We start from the raw sequence: 22,389 nt of genomic DNA on the forward strand, positions 1-22,389 counted from the left end.
GTGTATAGATGAATCCATCATCCTTGGCAGACCCTTCCTAGCCACAGCAAAAGCTGTGATTAATGTTGACAGAGGAGAATTGATCATTCAAGTGAATAAAGACTCCCTTGTGTTTAAAGCTCAAGGATATCCCTCTGTCACCATGGAGAGGAAGCATGAAGAGCTTCTCTCAATACAGAGTCAAACAGAGCCCCCACAGTCAAACTCTAAGTTTGATGTTGGGAGGCCACAACCAAACTTTAAGTTTGGTGTTGAACCCCCACATTCAAACTCTAAGTTTGGTTTTGGGAGGTTCCAACATTGCTCTAAATATCTGTGAAGTTCCATGAGAGCCACTGTCAAGCTATTGACATTAAAGAAGCGCTTGTTGGGAGGCAACCCAATTTTTACTTATCTATGTTAAATTTCTATTTTCTATTTGTTATTTTATGTTTTCTGTAGGTTGATGATCATGTGAAGTCACAAAAATAATTGAAGAAGCAAAAATAGAAGGAAAAATAGAATGAAAATAGAACACCCTGGAGGAGAAACTTACTGGCGTTTAAACGCCAGTAAGAGTAGCAGAATGGGCGTTAAACGCCCAGTCTGGCACCATTCTGGGCGTTTAACGCCAGAAATGGGCACCAGACTGGCGTTTAACGCCAGGAATGGGCAAGAAGCTGGCGTTAAACGCCAGAAATGGGCAGCAGCCTGGCGTTTAACGCCAGGATTGGCAGCAAGGGGCGTTTTTGCACGCCACATGGTGCAGGGATGAGAAATCCTTGACACCTCAGGATCTGTGGACCCCACAGGATCCCCACCTACCCCATCTCTCTCTCTCTTCTTCACCCATTCACCAATCACCTCAATACCTCTTCCCCAAAAACCCCTCACCTATCAAATCCCACCATTCTCTTCACCACTCACATCCATCCTTCATAAAACCCCACCTACCTCACCATTCAAATTCAAACCACTTCCCCACCCAAACCCACCCATAATGGCCGAACCGTACCCCCCCTCTCCACTTCTATATAAACCCATCTTCACTCCTTCATTTTCACACAACATACACACTACCTCTCCCCCTTGGCCGAAACACAAAGCCCACTCCATCTCCTCTATTTCTTCTTCTTCTACTCTCTTCTTTCTTCTTTTGCTTGAGGACGAGCAACCTTCTAAGTTTGGTGTGGTAAAAGCTAAAGCTTTTTTTGTTTTTACATAACCATTAATGGCACCAAAGGCCGGAGAAACCTCTAGAAAGAGGAAAGGGAAGGCAAAATCTTCCACCTCCGAGTCATGGAAGATGGAGAGATTCCTCTCAAGGGTGCATCAAGACCACTTCTATGAAGTTGTGGCCAAGAAGAAGGTGATCCCCGAGGTCCCTTTTAAGCTCAAAAAGGGCGAATATCCGGAGATCCGATATGAGATTCGAAGAAGAGGTTGGGAAGTTCTCACAACCCCATGATACAAGGAGATGCACACCCATACACTAGAAGGGTCAACTTTGATCAAAGGTTGGACCAAGTCCTCATGGACATCTGTGAAGAGGGCGCTCAATGGAAGAGAGATTCAAGAGGGAAGCCGGTTCAACTAAGAAGGCATGACCTCAAGCCCGTGGCTAGGGGATGGTTGGAGTTCATCCAACGCTCAATCATTCCTACTAGCAACCGATCTGAAGTTACTATAGACCGGGCTATCATGATTCATAGCATCATGATTTGAGAGGAAGTAGAAGTTCATGAGATTATATCCCAAGAACTCTACAAGGTGGCGGACAAGTCCTCCACTGTCGCAAGGATAGCCTTCCCTCATCTCATTTATCACCTCTGCAATTCAGCTGGAATTGACATAGAGAAAGACATCCTCATTGATGAGGACAAACCCATCACTAAGAAAAGGATGGAGCAAACAAGAGATCCCACTCATGGACAAGAGCATGAGGAATTTCCTCATCATGAAATTCCTGAGATGCCTCAAGGGATGCATTTTCCTCCACAAAACTATTGGGAGCAAATCAACACCTCCCTAGGAAAATTAAGTTCCAATATGGGACAACTAAGGGTGGAGCACCAAGAGCATTCCATCCTCCTCCATGAAATTAGAGAAGACTAAAGAACCATGAGAGAGGAGCAACAAAGGCAAGGAAGAGACATTGAGGGGCTCAAGCACTCCATAAGATCTTCAAGAGGAAGAACAAGCCGCCATCACTAAGGTGGACCCGTTCTTTAATTTCCTTGTTCTTTATTTTCCTGTTTTTCGAATTTTTATGCTTATGTTTATTTATGTTTGTGTCTTTATTACATGATCATTAGTGTCTAAGTGTTTATGCCTTAAAGTTATGAAAATGAATCCATCACCTTTTTTAAAAGAAAAATGTTTTTAATTGAAAAAGAAAAAGAAGTGCATGAATTTCAAATTTTAAAACAGTTTAATGTGGTGGCAATACTATTGTTTTTCTGAATGAATGCTTGAACAGTGCATATTTTTTAATTTGATTGTTTATGAATGTTAAAAATTGTTGGCTCTTGAAAGAATGATGGAAAAAGGAGAAATGTTATCTGATGATCTGAAAAATCATAAAATTGATTCTTGAAGCAAGAAAAAGCAGTGAAAAGCTTGCAGAAAAAAGATATAGTCAAAAAAAAAGCAAGCAAAAAAAGCCAATACCCCTTTAAACCAAAAGACAAGGGTGATAAAACGGATCCAAGGCTTTGAGAATCAGTGGATAGGAGGGCCCACAGGAATAAAATCCTGGCCTAAGCGGCTCAACCAAGCTGTCCCTAATCATGTGCTTGTGGCGTGAAGGTATCAAGTGAAAACTTGAGACTGAGCGGTTAAAGTTGAGGTCCAAAGCAAAAAGAAGAGTGTGCTTAAGAACCTTGGACACCTCTAATTGGGGACTCTAGCAAAGCTGAGTCACAATCTGAAAAGGTTCACCCAGTTATGTGTCTGTGGCATTTATGTATCCGGTGGTAATACTGGAAAACAAAGTGCTTAGGGCCACGGCCAAGACTCATAAAGTAGCTGTGTTCAAGAATCAACATACTTAACTAGGAGAATCAATAACACTATCTGGATTCTGAGTTCCTATAGATGCCAATCATTCTGAACTTCAAGGAATAAAGTGAGATGCCAAAACTGTTCAGAAGCAAAAAGCTAAAAGCCCCGCTTATCTAATTAATACTGATCTTCATAGATGTTTTTGGAATTCATTGTATATTCTCTTCTTTTTATCTTATTTGATTTTCAGTTGCTTGGGGACAAGCAACAATTTAAGTTTGGTGTTGTGATGAGCGGATAATTTATACGCTTTTTGACATTGTTTTTAGTATGTTTTTAGTATATTTTAGTTAGTTTTTGTTATATTTTTATTAGTTTTTAAATAAAAATCACAATTCTGGACTTTACTATGAGTTTGTGTATTTTTCTGTGATTTCAGGTATTTTCTGGCTGAAATTGAGGGACCTGAGCAAAAATCTGATTCAGAGGCTGAAAAAGGACTGCAGATGCTGTTGGATTCTGACCTCCCTGCACTCGAAGTAAATTTTCTGGAGCTACAGAAGCTCAATTGGTGCGCTCTTAATTGCGTTCGAAAGTAGACATTCTGGGCTTTCCAACAATATATAATAGTCTATACTTTGCCCGAGATTTGATGGCCCAAACCGGCGTTCCAAGTCAGCTCAAGAATTATGGCGTTTAACTCCAAAACTGGCACAAAAGCTGGAGTTAAACGCCCAAACTGGCACAAAAGCTGGTGTTTAACTCCAAGAAAAGTCTCTACACATGGAAGCTTCAATGCTCAGCCCAAGAACGCACCAAGTGGGCCCGGAAGAAGATTTCTGCATTAATTACTGATTTCTGTAAACTCTAGGCTACTAGTTCTCTATAAATAGGACCTTATACTATTGTATTTTCATCTTTGGACGTTTAGTCCCTAGACCTTGGAGGCTGGCCATTCGGTCATGCTTACACCATTATCACTTTTGTATTTTCAACGGTTGAGTTTCTACACACCATAGATTAAGGTGTGGAACTCTGCTGTTCTTCATGAATTAATACAAAGTACTATTGTTTTTCTATTCAACTCAAGTCTATTTCTTCTCCAAGATATTCATTCGTTCTTTAACTTGATGAATGTGATGATCCGTGACACTCATCATCATTCTCACCTATGAACATGTGCCTGACAACCACCTCTGTTCTACTAGCAATGGCTTGAATGCGTATCTCTTGGGTTTCTAATCTTAGATTAGAACCTTCGTGGTATAAGCTAGAATTATTGGCGGCCATTCCTGAGATCCGGAACGTCTAAACCTTGTCTGTGGTATTCTGAGTAGGATCTGGGAAGGGATGGCTGTGACGAGCTTCAAACTCGCGATTGTTGGGCGTGTGACAGACGCAAAAGGATCAATGGATCCTATTCCGACATGATCGAGAACCGACAGATGATTAGCCGTGCGGTGACAGCGCATTTGGAACGTTTTCACTGAGAGGACGGGAAGTAGCCATTGACAACGGTGATGCCCAACATAAAGCTTGCCATGGAAAGGAGTATGAATGATTGGAAGAAGGCAATAGAAAAGCAGAGGTTCAGGAGGAACAAAGCATCTTCATACGCTTATCTGAAATTCCAACCAAAGAATTACATAAGTATCTCTATCTTTATTTTATGTTTTATTTATCTTTTAATTATCAATTCTCCATCACCATCTGAATTCGCCTGACTGAGATTTACAAGGTGACCATAGCCTGCTTCAAGCCGACAGTCTCCGTGGGATCGACCCTTACTCACGTAAGGTATTACTTGGACGACCCAGTACACTTGCTGGTTAGTTGTGCGGAATTGTGACAAAGTGTGATTCATGTTTAAGAGCTCCAAGTCCTTTGGCGCCATTGTTGATGATCACAATTTCGTATACCAGTAAGTCAATTCGATACTATTATTAAGTAATTTCCGGATTAAGCTCACTCTTTTTTAGAAGAGTAGTATCTGCTCTCCGAATTGTGATTCTGATACAAGTTTGATTCGATACCCTGTCGAGATATACCAAAAATTAAGTGAAACACATATAAACAACACCTTAGTGTTATTTGTCTACTTTCTGTTAGGAGTTGCAATTCTATATTAGATTGTTGATATCATGACCTAATTAGGCCCATCGTCCTACTAGATTTTGAAACTAATTTCCAAATTCAAAATAGTCTCGTTGTTTTCTTCTTGAATTTAAGGGAAAATGTTAGAGTAGTATTTAATACTAGAATATTTGTATATTATTCAGTTTGATTCTTTTATGATTTGTTTAACATCTATAAAAAACTTATATATTGTTTAAACACGAAACAAACATACATGACATATTCCTCAGATCTTCTTTTTTGGTTTCTAACAGCACCAATAATAATAATATATGGATTCAACATAGATTATATAATTGAAAATATATAAATAATACTAATTCAAAATTAGATAAGAAAATATCAGATGCCTAGATTCTTATGTGCCGTAGCTATAGCCACCAATGGCCCTCCGTTATCTGGGAATGATTGGTACTGTTATTGTTAACAACAAGCAATTAATCTAAAATTTACTTAGGAAATGTTGATAGATCAATATAATAATATGACCATATTTATTCAATATAGTAACACTACAAAAAGTCGCTGAATGCCGTCAGATTTATTAGTTGAATTATTAAAAAAATTTGCCCGTAAACTGTTTACTGTTAGATTTAGCGGCGGACTAAATCAGACGATGAAAACTTTGCTGGTAACTATTTATTAGCAGATTTTTTTGTCCACTGTTAATTACCAACAGAATTAGGAGCGGATATAAACTTTCAATTGGCAAAACTCTGGAGGTTGTTACTGTTGAAAAATTTTCAACAGTAACTTTGGCGCTATAAATTAGGTTTTCGCATGTTTACATCATTGAATTTAGCTCTCGATAAATTCGACAGTAATATATTATTTATTAATAATTAAATTATTAACTACAGGTAGATTCAACTGATAATAAATCCAATAGTAACTTAAATTTTAATTCTTTTTTTTTGAATGGCTATACAAAATACCTGTTATAACTTGATATATCATCATCAATACATCAAGAATTAATAGTCAAATACAAATTAATGAAAATCTAACAATACATTTAGGTAGTGTTTGTTTTGAAGTATTGGGACTACGATTGAGGGACTAAGACTCAATATTATGTTTGTTGGCTTGAGACTGGAACTAAAATTTTAGTCTTGAGATACAAAATTTCAGTCCTTTCAGTACCTCCAGAAAATAAGGACATAAGGGATAGAATTTCGGGGATGGAAATCGAAACTTTAACAATATTTTTTCCAAAAATACCATCATTTAACTTTTCAAATTCTTAATTTACCCCTTCCACCATCTTTACATCTCCTTCCCTTCAATTGAAACATCATGTGTTCTCTCTTCAAAAATGCAACGGAAGTTATAGGGGAAACACTAACTTGCACAACCAATTGGTCCAAAAGAATTAAAAAGGCAGACGCAAAGGTATCCATCAATGACCTTGTACATGGTATTTTGAAGATCAGGAACCGACTCCATGACACTCGATTTCCATGGCAGCCAGGAAAAAAATGGAATGCAATCCGCAAAAAAAAAAGGAAATTTGAAATTGGTGAAAGTAATGTAGAGTAAGAATAGGATTGGGCGAGTACCAAAGAAGCAAAGGGGAAGGTGAAATGCGAAGAAGAGAAGGAGAAAGATTGGCGCCATGGGAGAACAGAGAACCCTAGGAGAAGGAGAAAGGGAAAAGGGTTATTCAAATAGGAAACTGAGACATAACTCTGTCCTATATACTTTACACCAAACACCAAATACCAAACACATCCTTAATCAATCATATACAACTATAATCTGAAATAACAAATGTATAGAAAAAAAGTCAAACAGATAAACTAATAGTACTATCAAACAAAGCAAAACTATATGTTGATCACTAGGGGTCTTGATAATCATCTTCGTCATTGTCTCCCTGGTCTTGCTGATTCAGAAATCTAGGTGGGGGTGTTAGTGCCTGTGTAGAGGACGAGAAGCCCATCCATAGTAGACCGCCATCTATTATCGCATTCGCTGAATCTTCTCCAGCTTCTGCCTTAGCTACTGCCTCATGGACTTTGTCTATGCATCGCGAGCATCCCTCTTTGCCATGCGTGCGAGAAGCTCATTATATCTCTCCTTAGCCAGATGCAGCTAGTGACACTGGTCCTAAAGGCTCTGGGTTAGGCAGTGAACCTGCTTGTGCAAATTGACGTCCTCGGGATCTGTAGGGCTAGTGGCTGAGATGGACGAAGCATTCAAGATGGAGGTGCGGAGGTTTCTGACAAAGAACGACTCCAGCCCATAGACACGATTCTTGTATGGCTCGGATGTGGTTTGGCACCACACTGCATCAGGATCGACAATAGAAGAAGAGGAGTTATTGCCGTCCTCCCCATTCTACTGAGATTGTTGGGTCGTGGCCTCCAAGTTCTGTGTGTATTATTCCTACCACATGATATGCAAATGTTATTACTTATTAGGAATGGACTGACTATGCTTCGATTGCATACTCTAAGCGTCTGTCATGTAGTAGGTCTCGTCTGAACGACAGGGGTTAGAGCTTTATGCACATGACTGTCTACAGATTTAACTTTATTAGTCTACCGTGCATATTTCGTGGTATTCGGTATAGCCAACCTAATGGCATTGGTCTGTGTATTTGGGAACACTAATGGATTATCATAGACGATATAGAAGTGATAAGTTATGCGAATCGTGGGGTTTGGGGAACCTTAGAAGCTATATTTCAAAGATAGATTGATTTTGAATCTTAATCTTTGCTTGTATCTTTATGGCTTGATATATCTCTTCCTTCGCAGTTTGCATTGAAATTCCTTGTTTCGGATTTCTTTCTTGAAAAGTGATTTGATTATTTCCCAATCCTGTTTCCTTGTTTGCATACATTCTTGTTTAATCTTATTTGTGAATTACTTCTTGAATCTTTGGAAACTTGCTATTAAGTTGATCAGTTGCCTTCATTTACGAACTCGTATTTTCTTGAATCAGCTGGAACTGTTTTGCCTTGCTATGCTTTATTGTTTCCATCAGAGTTCTTTAGTTTAGATTTTCTCCTTAAGATATGACTTGATCCACTTCCTAACGCACCTCAATGTTTATGGACATCCATAGTCAGTTGTGATTATGAGCACCCTTCTAAAATATTTTGTATATTATGTTAATTTTTGAGGACAGAAATTTTTTAAGTGGAATAGGATGTAAGACTCCAGACTTTTTGGAAATTAAATAATAAGTTATTCATAATTTGTTATGTTTACAAAAGATGATATTTTTCAAGATTTTTGTATTAGCTGCGCAATTTCTTATTTATGATTTTAAGCTTTAGTAATTGAAAAATATTGAGAATTTATATGTTTGAATTTGAATATTGAGATTTTGAACTTTGTTATATGAATGTCAAGAAAAAATATAAGAACATAAACTCAAGTACTTATCTTAAAGGTTTTGTCCCAAGATAAGGTCAACGGACCCAAAATCACAAACAGGCACGTGTTGGGCCCAAGCCCAGGGCTTATAAGCCTTCCACCCTTCACAATTCAGCACACTCCACTCCCATTTGAGAGAGAGGGGCACACATAGAGAGAGGAGAGGAAGAACAAAGCCCTAGCCTCCACTATTCACTTTAATCTTCAAACTTACATAACTTTCAATCCATAACTTCGATCAAAGACCCGTTTGTGGTCACGGGTCGCTCTCGATTTCCTCTTCATTTCTATCTAACTTTTATGGTGAGTAATCTCAAGAACCCATCTCTAGTTCTTAGTTTGCTTCTAATTTCAAGTTTGGGTTTGAGATATGGAGGGAATTGTGATTTTGATATTTAGGGGAGGATTAATCCTGCGTCCTAGCGGGTTTTTGCCTAAGGTTCTATCAGAAAAGATAAGAAAATATTCCTCCATTGATTTATTCTATTATATGTGAAATTCTATGTTAAAATGTATGAAATTTGGTGTTATTAAATTAAATTACATTAATTGAGAGATTAGTTTGGCGCGTAGAGCTTTGGTTAAGACTTGGATTGGATTGTGAAGGAAATTCAATTAGATTCACGCCCAAATTTATCGTCAAAATTAATGACAGATTAAGGAATTTGACGATATATTATTTGGATGATGAAAAATTATGTCAAACCGACGAAAAATTTGACGATATTATGCCGTTCTAAATTTAATGGTAAATTCAGAGATAATCAATAAATTTTTTGTAGTGTAAAATATGAGATGAGAACATATATGAGAAATGTATGGTATTATCTAGAGGTGTAAGTTACCGAACCGAACTGAAAAATACCGTAAAACCGAACCAAAAATTACAACAACCAAATAAAAAACCGAAAAAATTGGTTTTTTTTTTGTTTTTTTCGAATTAAACCGATCGATTCGGTTCGGTTTTTGGTTGGTTTGGTAAAAACCGAACCGAGACAGATGTTCTCTAATAGTTGTTTTTACTAGTTTACCCTTAGTTTAACCTAGGTATAAAAGCCTAAATCTGAAACCCCTTCACTCTCTTTCCCTTTCACTCACGCAGCCTCACTCACACAGACACCCACTTTCCCTTCCATCTTCCATTCTTCCTCCTCCATGCGGCCACGACTGAGAGAATAAGAGGTTGAGAGAGCCAGAGAGCCAGAGAGCGTCATCCACCATCAAGGAATCCCTCCACCGTCGCTCGAAGCCGTTGCAAGTCATCCGTTCATCTCTATCGCTCGAAGCCGTCGCAAGTCATCAGTTCATCTCTGTCGCAGACTCGCAGGCGTAGCAAAGAGCAGTGCCGTCGTGTAGCCAGAAGCCCAGAAGCATCATCCAGTTCGCGCCCTCCACCGTCGCTCGAAGCCGCCGTCCAGTCATAAGCCGTGGCAACAAACCCTAAGCGGAGCAGCACTCCAGTCGCCGAGCAGCACTCCCATCCCAGTTTTATTTTTTTGCTTTTTTTTTTACTAATACCTGCATTATGGGCTTAAACTTTAAGAATAATGTTGTGTTGGAATACTGTGTGCTGCCCCAGGACTGCTTTTTCGTTTCTGTGGTTATCAGAAACAAACCTGCGTTGTTGGACAAGCCTGTAGCTGTATGTCACTCAAATAATTCGAAGGGAACATCTGAGATTTCCTCTGCAAATTACCCAGCTCGTAGTTATGGTTGGATATATACCAATTTATATATAACTCAATCAGCCATATTGTTTGCTCAGTTTTTTGGTTTCAAACTATGCTCTATGGTTGAAGATCCTGAACTTTTGGCTTCATCAATTAGAAAAGAGATCTATGAAACCAATAGGTGTACAGCAAGTGCTGGTATAGGGGGAATATGCTTATGGCTCGTATTGCTACTAGGACTGCAAAACCAAATGATCAATGTTACACAACTCCAGAGAGAGTATGTTTTGGAGTATTATGTGATTCACAACCTTATATCTTTCTTTCTTGTTCGTAAGCAAATTTTACTTATCTCATTTAGCGATAATAGTGTTTGTGCCATGAATTTTATGCTGAATCTCATATCCTTGTATATTTGCAGATCATAGTATCGATGTACTTGGTGCACTTGTTATTCTCTTTTTTTATTGTTGTCTATTATTCTTTATTTATAACATTTAAATGAGAAATAGCTCTTTTGTTCTTGATGGCAATTGGTAGTTGTAGAGATTATCTTCTTATTAAGTTCCATTACATATGTAGATTTTGCTCAAAAGTGATAATTCTAAGTTTCACTTGTATTGTGTATTATTGGAAGTGACTCTTTATGGTTCACTAGGAAGAGCTTATGATAGTTTATGTTCAATGTTTTCGATATATCTTATTCAATAACCTCTGGAACTTTTTTAGATCCCATTTCCGTTCTCAATGGACGATGGATGAAGTTTCTCTCCATCTATAATTTATTTGGTGATGTATAATTTTTCAGATCTTCATGAAAATCATTTTAAACAACTTTGCAATGCACTTTTACAAATAAAACATTTTTCGGAGTTTGTTCAGCTCTTTCTTCCTTCAATTGTTCCCTTGACTTCATAATTGATAATGCTAATATATGAATTTGTTATGGATGTGAAAGAATCAAGGTGGTGTTTGAGGTGGACACGTTGTATTTGAGAAGTAACATGTGGCAACTATGCTTGGGAGGTGTACACGTTGCGTTTGAGAAGTAACATGACATATTCTACATTGTTCTCACTTCTAAGAATTCTTAAAGCATTATTATTATTATTATTATTATTATTATTGTTGTTGTTATTATTATTTCTTGAACATGTTTTAATGCTGAATTTGTTGTTGGAAACAATACTTTTAGTGCTGATTTTTCTTAAAGCATTATGTTTATGTTTATAATCTATAATTCTATATTGATTTTTTTGTTTTGTTTTTGTAGAAATTGTACCAACCGGGGAAGATGATGATGAGTCTGGTGTAGATTCAGATTAAACATGGTGGCTGTTTGGTTTTTATTTGGTTTAAAGTGGCTGTTTAGGTTTTTAGTATATTTTAAAATGCGTTTGTTTTTGTTGTTTGCTAGACATTTTTAATTGTTTTTGTTTTATGTTTAATTGTTGTGACAAGTTGAATTTGTATTGAATTTGGATGTGATATAATCTTGTTATTCTAGATTATTGATGGTTTTAAACTTGATTTTATAGTAATTTAAATTCTGATTATTAATTTCAAAAACCGAAAAAATCGATCAAACTAAACCGTTATTGGTTCGGTTCGGTTCGTTTCGATTGTCCAAATAATAACAAACCAAACGGTTGACATCAGTGAAAAACCAAACTTATCGATTCGATTAATTTTCGGTTCAAAACCGAACCAAACCGAACCGATTACACCCCTAGTATTATCCCATTATAAACTCGGATATATGAGAAACGTATATATCCTCCAATAATAATATGAGAAAAATATGAGATGCGAACATGAGATCGATGATCAAAATATTTTTGAATGTATGTATTATATTTATTTATACTATATATATATATTAGGAACTATGAGGAATTTGATGTACAACTTTTTTTTTCCCTAAAATATCTTTCTTTTTACAGATATCACTAAAAATATTTGAACGACTCAAGGGTCAAGACCTTTTTCAATAAAGCTAAACATTTATTATTTTAACTAGTTTCACGTGTGTTATTATTTATATATATTTCATTAATAAAAAGTGTATATGAACCAAAATTCTGAGAATCCAATTGAATTGGTCCATTCAATTGAGTTAATTAAGAATTGGTCAGTAAATCGATTCGATTGAAGTAAAAAATTAATTAGTAATGAATCGATCAAAGAATAAAAAATTTAATGAGAAAATTAGTTAATTAGATAAATCGATACATTCTATTAACAGTTAACCGGTTTAAAATAATAAAACATAAAAAAATATTTTTTTCAAAAAATATATATTTATAAATATGTTATTTTATTATATTCAATTCAATTCTGATTGAATCTCAGTTGAGTCTCTAAATTTTTAAATTTTTAACACTACTAAATTAATGACCGATTCAATTTTGAGAAACTTGAAGTTAACTCACTATTATATATAAATCACTTGTGCAATGGTGTTAATTAATAAGTCACTGTAACCTAATGTCGTGTCTTTAAAAAATGTTTAGTGCTGCTCTCTTATTCAATAAGATAAATTTGGAGAAACAACAAAAATTAAACGACATGAATTTTGGATGTGTACTTTTAAATTTTAAAATGTATGTTGTTTTTCTTTTTTTTTTTCTTTCTTTTTTTTATTTTTTGATTTTTGCTGTTTTTCTAATAACACTGCCTTAAAATATAGATAGAATTATTCACACAAAAAAATGAAAAGAAAAGAAAAAAGGAATCTAGATATTTTATTTTAAAGAAAGAAAAAGAGAATAATATCACTTAAATATAATTAAACATGTAAACTAGCTAGCTAGCTACTACATTAGAATATCATTGTGGATTTAAAGATTCAAATACAATTTGGTGGTCAACACAAAGACATTATTACAATATATATACCCTCTAGTAGTGCACATGCTAGGGAGTAGAATAAAGTTATTAGGTATAAAAATGACAAGATGATGATATTATTCTTGTTCATTTATTGCTAATAATTAAAATTAACCATTTTGCATTAAAGCATGATCCTAAGAACCCACCATGATTTTGCTGACCAATTTATTCTCTGTCTAGACGATTGTCAAGGCATCCCATTTAGATTTGGAACCACAAAAGCATTTCAAAAGATTTTCCATCATAAATTAAATGAAAGACCTTAAGTTGTTTTTGAATGATTAGTGATTATATAGTAAATAAATTATAATTTTAACCAAGTTAATAGATACCATATGATCTCTCAACCAAAGATTTCGAGCTTGAAATCTGTCAATAGATTGATTAAATTTATGTTAAAAGATTTTTATTTCATAAGACTTCTGTTTGGCTGCATCGGGTTAGTTGAATTTTTAATATGATCATATTATATATATAAAAAATTAATTATTAAATTAATTATTTATATAGAATACATAAAATACAAAATATATATATTGAAATAGAATTAAATAACACATATATTTACACACAATATTGAATGACTGATTTAGTTATTATTTTTTTGTGTGCATATATAGCATTTTTGTTTTTCTTTTTGTAATATATAGAACTCAAAAGTACTAACAAAACAAAAGAAAGAATATATAATTTCCAGAGATCAAATTCATGGTATTGGTCCCATAGCTAGATTAGAATATCCCTCTTAAAAACAACTGTTTTATCTCATAATTGCTCAATCAATATTGTTCGTTAAACAAACTTGGATCATATCCAAATACCTAATTGATATAGGAGGTGACGATAATTAATAGAACAATCTTGTGATGATGAGTGGAGTTGAAGAAAAATAAACAAATAAATATCATTAGAAAGAGCATGATTCTTTGCCGCTAAACTTTTGGCTTTAATTCATTCTCTTATTATTCCATTCTTATTCTTAGGTATATATATATATATATATTAAAGAAGAATAGTCCTACGAGTATTAAATTAATCGCATCCATATGAAGGATCAAACAAACGTTTACCTCATGATTTGAAGCTCATCGATCTTCTTCCTTTTTCTTTAATTGATTTGCATGTGGTTGTTAATATTCAATTCGTTATGGATCCCTAACAAATTCTAGTAAATTTTTTATTCGTTAAAAAAGAAATGAAAAGTAAAATGTATACTCCAAAAAGCTGCCTCTTGATTTTATTTAACCAACGTCACTCTTTCGAATATGTAATCTAAATATGCTAAACATGATTTAATCTTAAATAATTATAGTTTAGAAATGTAGAGTTACATTCTTGCAAATGATTATATATTTTAGCTTAATAATAAAAAAATTAAAATTAAATAAAAAAATTCAAAAAAAAATATTTTGACATTCAACCAATGAAAATGTTGACGGTTGATTCTAGAATCACAATATGCAAACTTTGATTAAAAAATCTAACTCCTAAACTCATAAATCGAGATAGTAATCAACGATGGATAGAAATTTTTTTTTTTTTTTGAACAAATGAGCTCAACACAGTAAAGTGGAGCGATAGAACAAACAGACAGGAAAACATGTAAAGACTATAAATAGACAACTATCTCTATTGTCATCTCCGATATTGCCATCAATAACAAAAGGGATCCAAGCTACTCCACTCTCTGAAATTGATTAAGGATTTTTGGAACACCTCCTCCGTACTCCCTTCCTTCATATTGAAAAGCCGCCCATTCCTTTCTAGCCAAACGTTCCAAATAACCGAAAAAAAAAAAACATATGAGCCACTTGTTGCGTTCTCCCTTCCTATTAGCAACACCTGTCCAGCTCTCAAAGTGTTCTTTTAGCGAGCCCGAAAAAGACCACAATCTCCCAAAGTCACGTAGCCAATAACACCACACCTGCCAAGTAAACTCACAGCCCAGAAACAAGTGGTGAATATATTCTACGTCTTTTTTACCCAACACGCATATGTTATCACCCTGGCTAATAATTCCCAGTCTACCCAGTCTTTCTTTAGTGTTAACTCTTCCTATCAAAGTAAACCAAATAAATAACTCTACTCGCGGCGGAACCAAACCTTTCCAAATGGTTCAGGTGAAGCTGTAGCTAGTTATTTCTTCCGGGAGGAATTTTAACTGCATCACCTGCACAAAAGAGTTAGTTGAAAATATACCTTCCTTGTCGAACTTCCAAACAACTCTGTCTTGCTTTCCATGAGCTAGCTTAATCGGCCTTAAGGTTTCATGTAGCCAGTCCACTAATTCCAGCTCCCATTGGTATAACTCTCTTCTCCACTGGAAATTTCAGATCCACTCTAACCATCCCAAAACCCACAGTCCCCTATAACAGATCCTGTTTGGTTTGAAACAGAGAAAAGTCTCGGAAAACTCATCTTTAACGGACCACTTTGTAACCAAACATCTTCCCAGAATCGAGTCCGCCTTCCATCACCTACCTCCATAGATAACCCCTCTATTATCTTCTCTCTCACATTACTGTCCCTGACCTGCAACTGACAGATATCCTTCCAAGAGCCCCCTCTAGTAGGTAATGTCTGAGCTGATAACATCACATTAAGGTTTAAGTCATAGCATGAGCACACGACCCTCTTCCAGAATGGACACTCCTCTTTTGAAAACCGCCACTACCACTTGAACAGAAGTGCAGTGTTTCTAATCACTGCATCACCCACCCCCAACCCACCCGCCTTTTTAGGGGCCTGAACAATCTCCCACTTTACTAGTGCCAAACCATTTCTGCCTCCCTCTTTGCTCCATAGGAACCTCCTCTACAACGATATCAACTTATCTGCCACAGCTTTTGGCATCTTATACAAGCTCAAATAGTACACCGGCAAGCTATTTAACACAGATTTGATAAGTACAAGCTTACCCGCTTTATTGAGAACTTTTGCCTTCCACAAGCTGAGCTTTCCCTCAACCTTGTCAATTATCGGTTTCCAGGTCCTGACCAATCTCAAATTTGCTCCTAAGGAAATACCGAGATATCTGACTAGAAGACTAGCCTCCTTGCATCCCAATAAGCTACACATGTTGTAAGTCCACTGCTGATCACAATTTATTGGGATTAAGCTTGACTTATCAAAGTTAATAGATAGCTCTGACATCATCTCAAAGCATCTTAGCAATCTAGCATAGTTCCTGATGGTCTCCTCCTCTGGTGGACAGAACAATATAGTGTTGTCTGCAAACTGCAAGTGTGATAACTCTATATTGTCCTTACCAACCAGTAGCGGCAAAATACGTTTGTTCCTAATTGCCTCCTCTACCATCCTATGAAGAATATCAACAACCAGAACAAACAGAAATGGAGATAGTGGATCATCTTGTCTCAAGCCCCTCTCCATCTTGAAAGGTTTAGATGGTGAGCCATTAATCAGGATCGACATAGACGCTGTACCCAGGCACTCCTTCACCCATTCCCTCCATCTCCATCCAAAGCCCATCTTCTGTAGCACAATATCCACAAAGCTCCACTTTACCCGGTCATAAGCCTTCTGGAAGTCTAACTTGATAATTGCCGCTTTCTTCCTCTTTGTCCTTAACCAGTGCACTGTTTCACATGCAATAAGAGCTCCATCATGTATTTTCTGTCCCTTCACAAATGTGCTCTGGGTCTCCCCCACTAGACCTGGCATGACTGATCTCATCCTCCTAACCATCACTTTGGAGATTACTTTATACACACAACCTACCATGCTGATCGGTCGAAGATCCTTGATCTCCTTTGCTCCTGTGAACTTTGGTGCAAGGGCCACCCAAGTAATATTGGAATCCGAAGGCAACCTTGACGATCGAAAGAAATTCAGAACAGCTATCATGAACTCTGCACCAATCTCGTCCCAGCATTTCTGGATGAAATTCATATTATATCCGTCACTCCCTGGAGCCTTGAAAGATTCACAATCCCAAACAGCTTCCTTTATCTCTTCCATTGTCGGTAATCTCTCCAGAGCTATTGAGTCTTCTACATCAATTTGATTTACCAGACTGTCTCTGAAACCCACAACCGGTGAACTCTCCTGGTGGTACAAATCTTTGTAAAAATCTCTGATCGCAATCTTGATCCGAGCTTGATTTCTTACCAACCTTCCGTTAATTACCAAGGCATCTAGTCTATTATTCCTCCTTCTTGCCGACGCCAGGTTATGGAAGTACCTAGTATTCATATCCATATCCTTCGCATGCCTGGAGCGCGACATCTGCTTCCAGTGTAATTCTTTTCTGACATACCACTGCTTGCAACAGCCTACTAAGGCCTTCCTTCTAGCCTCCACTGTATCATCATAAACTCCGTTTCCTACCAAATCATCTAGCTTCCTTATCTCCTCCTCAAAGCGCTGTATTTTCTTGTCCATGTCATCGAAATTGTCCTTGTGCCATCTTCCCAAAGGCATCCTTAAAGCCTTCAACTTATCTGTGAATTGTAGCTCACCAAGATCCCTCCATTCTTCTCTGACCATTCTTAGGAACCCGTCATGTGTAAACCAGGAGTCCAAGCTACGAAAAGGTCGTGGGCCGCCTCTAGAATTGGTATCCTCCACTATAATTGGGCAGTGATCTGACAGGCCTCTCGGTCCCCCTTTTAATCGAATCTCCGGGAACTCCTCCGTCCATTCTACACTCACTAGAACTCTATCAATGCGGCTGCAAGAGTTGCCTCTAAACCATGTAAATTTTCGGTCATTCAACGGTAGATCCATTAACTGCATATCTTGTATCCAACACTTAAAATCTTCTGCAGAGCCTGTTAACCTGTCCTGGCCTTTTCTCTCTTCAACCTGTGTAAACTCGTTAAAATCACCCATATAGCATATCGGAACGTGACATAGACCATCTATGAAACTCAGTTCCTCTCACACTGCAAGTTTTTCAACCCTTGTATGAGCATCATATACCAAACAGAAAGCACAGTGAAAATTATTTTTCAATAAGACTCCTTCGACACATAGCCATCTCTCTCCTTTATAACAGTTATGCATTCTAAAAAACAAGTCATCCCACATTAGCAGCAACCCCCCGGAGGTGCCATCCGAACCCACATACTCCCACCCCACAGCATCGCTTCCCCAAATACGTACTACATCAAACTTAGTCACAGCTTGCATTTTAGATTCAATCAGGCCTAACATATTCAGCTTCTGTTTCTTTTTGAGATCTTTTATCATACTCACCTTTCCAATCCCTCCTAACCCCCTAACATTCCAACAGCTAAAAATCATAATAAACCTTTGTTACACACCTTATTGAGCTTTTTCGGTCTGCATCTACGTGCCTTCTCTTTCTGCTTAGCCAGTCTCCTCTTTTGGGCAAGCGCTTCATTCTGTTCCTGTAAAATTACCATTATGTCATCATCTTCATCGCACTGCATTGCTCCAGATTCTACTGCCAGATCCCAAGTCTTTTTATCCTCAATCATCTGCGCTTCTCTTTCAAGAGCCTTACCATCACTGAATCTTTGGTCCCCGGTACCAGCACACACGTATGCACCGTTATCGCCACTGCCCTCAACAAGGCTAGCAGCAGCAGGGTGTATCATTCCTGCCCCATTACCGTCCTCAAGAGTCTTATCCTGGCCACGTGTAATTTCCTTCCCCAGCAATGAACTTGGCTTCTTTGTCTCTCCGTCAAACCCGTCTTCCCTGGAGACTTCATTTCCTCTTGTCACCGATGCATCAATCACTGAAGGCATAGGAATGCCTCCCTTAGGTATCATGTCAGCCGCGCAATTCCCAGCTCCAAAGCCTCGTGCTCCCGCCGCATCATTAGCGTCCAAGGCACCTCCTCCAGCAATGATATGTGCAGCGGCGCATGGGCTGATAGATGGGTCGTAACCTTCATGATGGAGTCCAACCTGATCCGGCATAGCGTGCATGGAAGGCATAGGGAGGCGGCCCAAAGGATTCATGTCAGCCGCGCAGTGCCCAGCCACAGCACCTGTAGCGCCGTGCACAACCCGACAGTCACCTGGCTCTTCAGTTCGAGTGGCGCTCCTGCCTGAAGCTCCATCTGCGTCATTAGGGTCCAGAGTAACCCCTCCAGCAGTGGCCTGTGCATCGCAGCACGATCCGGGAGAAGGACCGTACCAATCCAGACGGATCCCGACCCGACCCGGTCGCTGGAGCAAGCTTGCCGTGTCCTCTTCAGCAGCATCTGGGCCAGCAGATGATGAGGAGCAGCCCATTAACCTCTCTACAGCACATTTGCCATCCGCTTGATTTTTGGGCCAGCCCTTTTTGGTTATCATTTTCCCTCCAACAGTCACTAACATTCAGCCCGTCACACCTATAATCCCAGCTAACGGTTTTTTCAGAATCAGCATCAATAGCCAAATTCTGACCTTCCTTGAATCCAGCAATTCCCTCAATAACAGCATCCTCCGTTATCCTCGAACATTTAAGGCCAATTAAATTACAATAATTCCATTCATTCAAAATTTTTTCTGAAATTACCAATCTATCCTCATCAGCTACCTCCTCTCTTTGCACCACCATCGCCCCATCAACCACCGGATCTCTGCTTGTCACTGGTACTATCGATAGCACGTTGCTTGTACCCAAGGTCCCGCATTCTTCTGGGGGGCCGACTTTGCTATCGTCCTCAACGTTGCACTGCGAACCATAATTCTCATATCCAATTTCTCTGACTAGGACGTCGAATCCACTAATACCAATGGTGATGTGAATCCACTCATTGATAGTATCCATAATACAAGTGTCGATCTGAACCCGACCCACACTGAACGAGAGACATGATTTCGTCGTGCCTTCGTCGCATCCAACAACTTCTCCCCATTGACTTCCTATTAGCTTGAAAGTTTCCTCAAACCACGTATGCAAAGGAACACCAAAACACTCCAGCCACACCCTTCGAGTATCACTACGCTCTTCTTCATCCCATCCCCATACGCTATGGAAGAACTTCAAGCAATTGTTCATCTTGAACGTGAAGGCTTCTTCAGCACTTAGGATACTATCGAAAGTCAAGAGAGCTTTGTACGCCCCTAGTTCTCGTATCTCTATGACCTGCGGTAGATTCTTACTGATTGTGGTCCTTAAAGACTTGTAGTCGATCGCCTTAGTTGTACCGCCTATTAGACTTCTCTGCAACCAGACCAGGTTCTCCTTTGCCACAGATACTTCTATCTTCTTCGTCCACCCGTTGCCATGAGGGTCTCCTTTCTTTTCCTCTTTTCTCATCTCTTTCACGTTCTTCTCCGGTTCCCTTTGGCCGAGGTCATGTTGCGGATGGATCTTCACCATATTCTGAGCATTAGGTGCCTTCTGATGTCTCTTAATATCCGTCGTTTCATCTGTGCGATGATATCGCGCTTCGCCGATGGAAACCACCTTTCCCCGCAACCTCATTCTATTCATTTCCGCAATAGCCGTCAACGCTCCACCCTTTGTTGTATACCGGATGAACGCAAAGATGTATGGTCTTCCATTTTTTCGTTTACGTGATAAGTAAATATCATTTATTCGTCCCGTCCAGTTGAACAAATGAAATAGCTCCTTCTTCGATATATCTTCGGGAAGATGTTCTACAAAGATATTGAACGACTCGTTTTCCAATCGGTAGTACTCTTCTCGATTCTAAACCCTAGGATCTCTGCTCAAAGGCCTAGCTCTACCCCTCCCAGTATTTTCCACCCCCTCTCTCTCTCTACCTCTCATCTTTTGTTGATTTCAAGAATATGATCTAAGAACATGGATAGAAATTATGGTCAGAGTTCGGACTTTATATATAAGAAAAGTAAGCGAAATAAAAAGTTACTTCACCTTAAAGGATGAGACGTTTGGGTTGAGATCTGAAATTCGGAAAATCTTTCTCGAAAGAAAGACATACCGAGTTTGGGAGTTTGTTATAGAATATTTTTATAGACCCAATACTAAAATTGGGTTCAAGAGTATAAGAAATTCTAAGAAACCAGTTTGATAATTAAGTACACTCTCGAATTCCAAAGGATATGTTACAAAGAGGACACTAACTCCTCATAACTCATTCTAATGCCTAATAATTCAATTTTGAGGTTAATTGTTATCTTGTAACCATCATTCTACTATTAAAGGAGAATGTTACAATATTGACTATATAAAGGCCTAAGAGTATCATATGAAGGAAGACCATAATAAGACATCAAGCATCTTATGACGAGAATAGTTCATGAAAAGAGCAATCCACAAAAGAGAAGCTCATAACATCATAACCTCGTAATATATGTACTATTCCATATATGTGCACTAAGGTATGATATCTCTAACTTAGTTTCTCTTGTGACCCATGCTAACATAGAGCGTCGAAGTCCTTACAAGAACACTCCCCACCATTGGGATATTAGAAACTCGAAATAGGAGGATGGCAGTAATATCGTGTCTCCAACTTACTCTCTACAATTTTATTCAGATAACTTCTAAAGAGCAAAAACACTTCTGAAAAATGGCGCCATCTGTGAGGACACATCACTTGTCACGTTCTCTTCTTTCTAAGTTCTACCCCGAGATGAGTTTAACATGATACATGTTCACAAGATGAACAATATAAAAAAAGAGCAGAAAATACATGGTTATAAAAAGACAAACATTAAAGCACATAATACAAAATTTTTACCAAAAAAATGAAAAGGTTTACAAATTTAAATTTGTGATTATATCATTATATTTTCAAATGCTTATAATTGCTAAATCAATTAAATGGTTAATAATTTGGAAGGTTAGAGTAACAACGTAAAAATTGTGAAGCAAGAAATAAAAAAAATTGTAAATTTACCACAAAAAATACAACTTAAAACCCATAAATCGAAGTTTATAAAATTAGAAGACGAAAACTCGTTCTCATGTTAAAAATTCTAATTAAGTTCTTTGAAGCCAAACCACATTCATACTTAGACACGTAAATATATGATTTATTTTCTCTAAATTTTTTTAAAATATTTTAGAATATATTATTATTTAAAAAATAATAATATGAAAATTTGTGGTAGATCGAAATAAAAGAATAATTTCTAAATAGTTATGTATTAAAAAAATTCATGAGTCAATTAATTTAAATTAAAAAAATCTATCATTCAATTGTTAAAACAATTGCTTTAAATTGAAAAAGTTTCATTTAGATAGATTACACTTAAATGAAAAAATTCATCAAGCAATTATTTCAAAAAAAATAATTTCTTTATTTTAAACTCAACATGTTGATGATTGAATTACTATTTCATGCATAATAAATTTAATAATTATTAATTTTGAAAACTTGAATTTATTTTAATATTTCTTCATTG

General features: G+C 37.3%; 1 non-coding gene across 1 annotated transcript; it reads left to right on the top strand.

Annotated features, from left to right (window-relative positions):
* The first annotated feature begins 9,428 nt into the window (after positions 1-9,428).
* LOC112720637 (uncharacterized) lies at positions 9,429-11,715 on the top strand. The gene is made up of 2 exons (XR_011867473.1): positions 9,429-10,454; positions 11,448-11,715. It is a non-coding gene; the product is annotated as an uncharacterized protein (transcript).
* The last annotated feature ends 10,674 nt before the right edge of the window (positions 11,716-22,389 follow it).

The sequence above is a fragment of the Arachis hypogaea genome, chromosome 11 (genome assembly GCF_003086295.3).
Source record: "Arachis hypogaea cultivar Tifrunner chromosome 11, arahy.Tifrunner.gnm2.J5K5, whole genome shotgun sequence".
Lineage (NCBI taxonomy): Eukaryota > Viridiplantae > Streptophyta > Magnoliopsida > Fabales > Fabaceae > Arachis > Arachis hypogaea.